Genomic DNA, 3,619 nt, shown 5'->3' with positions numbered 1-3,619 from the left:
CTCTCAGCCCTTTTTTGGCTCTGAGGAGAAGAGCCTCACCTTCTCCAGTCTCGACAAATCATGGCCATTACCCCTCGTTAGAACCATACTAGTAAATCTCTTCTGCGTCCTTACTGAAGTCTTCACTATTTTTCCAAAGTGTGGTGCCTAAAATTTAATTCAATACTCTTAATGAGGTGGAGCTTCGTTCTGCATAGGGAGAGCATAACCTACTGGTGGTTCTATCATTCTTGTGGTAGATGGTCCCTAATTAGACAAAGGGATAGGAACAATGAGGTAGGATTAGAATGTCAAATCAAGGTGCACAAATAATTGGAATAGGCAGATAGGGCTGAAGGAAGACATACAGTAGAAAGGTATTGTCTAGAGTGAAAACAAGAGGAAACATGACAAGATTCAATTTAGGTTTCATGGAAAATGTATGTTAATGAATAAAGTCTGCTTAGTAAGTTTGGGGTCAAGATTAGAGTGGTGCTGGAAAAGCACAGCAGGTCAGGCAACATCTGAGGAGCAGGAAAATCGACATTTTGGAAAAAAGCCCTTCATCAAGAATTCCTGATGAAGGGCTCCTGCCTGAAACGTCGATTTTCCTGCTCCTCAGATGTTGCCTGACCCGCTGTGCTTTTCCAGCACCACTCTAATCTTGACTCTAATCTCCAGCATCTGCAGTCCTCACTTTCGCTCAGTAAGATTGGGACTGAGTATGAAGTATTCCTGGTTACTAGCTGTTCAGGATAGATAGGAGTAGAAAGAGAAGAGGTGTCAGTATTAAATAAGAAGAATATTACAGAGGATTTTACAAAAGCAAAATACTGCAGATGATGGACGTCTGGAATTAAAAAAAGAGAATGCTGGAGAAACTCAGCAGGTCTGGCTGCATCTGTCAAGAGGGAAGCAAAGTTAACGTTTCAAGTCCAGTATGACTCTTCTTTGGAGCTGAATGAAGAAGTGGAAAAGTGATGGGTTTTGTATTGTAAAGACAGATAGGGGGAGCAGCAATGCAAAAATAATAAAGATATCAGAGCAAAAGGAGAAGGGGATACCAACCATAGCAGAACAGTGATGATGATGAATGAAGACCAGTGTATCGTGTGCTTTGGAGGGTTTTTAACACAATGCTGACCAGGTTTCACACCCTATTTTGCAAAATTTATGTCATCAATTACATAACACAACCCTATGATGTTCGACCAAGTCCAATTTAGGAAAGCATGGTGGCTCAGTGGTTAGCACTGCTGCCTCACAGTGCCAGGGACCCAGGTTCGATTTCAGCCTCAGGCGACTGTGTGGAGTTTACACATCTTCCCCGTGTTTGTGTGGGTTTCCTCCAGGTGCTCAGGTTTCCTCCCACAATCCAAAGATGTGTAGGCCAGGTGAATTGGCCATGCTAAATTACCAATAGTGTTAGGTGCATCATTCAGAGGGAAATGTATCTGGGTGATTTACTCTTCGGATGGTTGGTGTGGACTCGTTGGGCCAAAGGGCCAGTTTTGACACTATAGGGAATCTAATATAATCTAATTTCCACCCCATCGTATGACTCCCATGACAACTTGTCACTCGCCAGATATCCACCGAACGGCAGTTTCCCTTGAATCTGTGCCATCTTTAAAAGCCCATTGTGCACCTGGAAACCACTTGGTTGTTCACAGCATCACTGCTGTGCATTTTTGTGCTTTGGTACCTCAGCCAGAGATACCAGGCTCATATTACTGTTGTCTTGCCTTGCTACTTGGTACAGACAGAAAAACCAGGGAGTTTGTCATAGTTGTCAATAGGTTTCCCTTGCAACTGTGCCATCTTTAAAAGCCATTGAGCACCCAGACAAGCACTGTCCGTCCAGTGCTGCCCTGCACATTTTCTGACATTTGCCCAGACATGGCAGACACGGGAAAAAAAATTGGTGCCTCACTTTGGAGGCAGGGTTCTGCTAGGTGGAGTGCACCAGCACAAGATTTCCTCCTCCACCAGCAGAACGACAAGGAAACTAGACCATGCCACTGAAATCAACAAATGCTGGGCGGCACGGTGGCACAGTGGTTAGCACTGCTGCCTCACAGCACCAGTGACCCAGGTTCAATTTCCGCCTCAGGCAACTGTCTGTGTGGAGTTTGCACATTTTCCCCATTTCTGCGTGGGTTTCCTCCCACAGTCCAAAAATGTGCAGGTTAGGTGAATTGGCCATGCTAAATTGCCTGTAGTGTTAGGTGAAGGGGTAAATGTAAGGGAATGGGTCTGGGTGGGTTGCTCTTCAGAGGGTCGGTGTGGACTTGTTGGGCCAAAGGACCTGTTTCCACACTGTAAGTAATTTAATCTAATCACAGTGGGTCAGGCAGCATCCATGCAGAGAGAGTAAGCTAACGTTAGCTTACTTTCTCTCCTTGGGTGCTGTCTGACCCGCTGTGATCTCCAGCATTTGTTGTTTTCAGTACAGATTCCAATGTCTGCAGTAAGTTTGTTCCTACAACCAGACCATGCTACCTTCGTCTGAGGTTGCCACCTGGATCCGTGCAGCTGTATGGAGGAATGCCCAGTGCTGTAGGGGGAATGTCAATGACCTTCTCCACTTCGCTTATGTAAGTGCCACCATCTTCTCTCTGATACCTCAAACTCATGCTCTGTCTGCTACTGAATTCACCTCCCACCAAGCCTCACGCTCTACCACTCTCATTATTGCCCACAACATCACCCTTCACTCTCTGTCACCCTCGACCCCACTAATGCTGCCTGCCCTCACTTGCTCAGGACACTGACCCATCTGCAGCAGATAACAGCTCTGCCACCCACTCTCATCGCCATTAATTTCTCCCCTTCCCTTATTTCAGGAGGAAAACAGCCCAAAATAGGGCAGAGTCAAGGGGTGTGGTACACTGCCTGTCATTCAGTGCCTCACCCTTTACAAGGAGAGGATCCTGACTCTGAGCACTCCAAGGAGGCCATTGACTGGGATCCCCTGAGTGAAGGTTATTCTCCTGACTTGATTGAGACCAGTTGACAATTATGACAAGCTTCCTGTGCTGAGCAGCAAGACAAAACAATAGTAATATGAACCTGGTATCTCCAACTGAGGTGCCAAAGCACAAAAAGACAAAACAATGCAAGGTAGTGATGCTGTAAACTGCCAGGTGCGCTCAGAGTGAGAGAGCACTGGGACAGCAAGTGAAGAGCTCACAGCTGGAGCCTGCCTAGTCCATGAGCTGGGGGTTTGTCCCTGAGCACAGAGTGACCTTGCTGTGGGCACAGCAAAGAGGGTTATTGGTGTAGCCTCAGGTGTAGCACTGAAGTGTAGAAGTATCCTGTAAGTGGAGCAGAGAAGTGCCACGAGGGATGTTAGAGGGTGGCACATGTTGGATGTTAATACCTGTGGATGTAGGGTGCACGTTTCTGGTACCCATGAGGCGTGCCCAGAGATGTCATGCCCAGTGTTCAACATGCATGTTATTCAGAAGCTGAATCAGTCAGATATATGTTCTGGTTCCCTTGCTTCATTTGCCCGACATCAGTTTGTTTGGCATGTTCGGTGAAGTGGGAGACTGAATATTAAAGAGGTGAGTTGTGCATTAGCAAGGTATTCCTGAAATCAACATTTCCACTCAGAAGTCAGAATGAAGGACAATGC

Source organism: Hemiscyllium ocellatum, chromosome 12, assembly GCF_020745735.1.
Source record: "Hemiscyllium ocellatum isolate sHemOce1 chromosome 12, sHemOce1.pat.X.cur, whole genome shotgun sequence".
In the NCBI taxonomy this organism is placed as follows: Eukaryota; Metazoa; Chordata; class Chondrichthyes; order Orectolobiformes; family Hemiscylliidae; genus Hemiscyllium; species Hemiscyllium ocellatum.
This window is presented reverse-complemented; position numbering follows the sequence as displayed.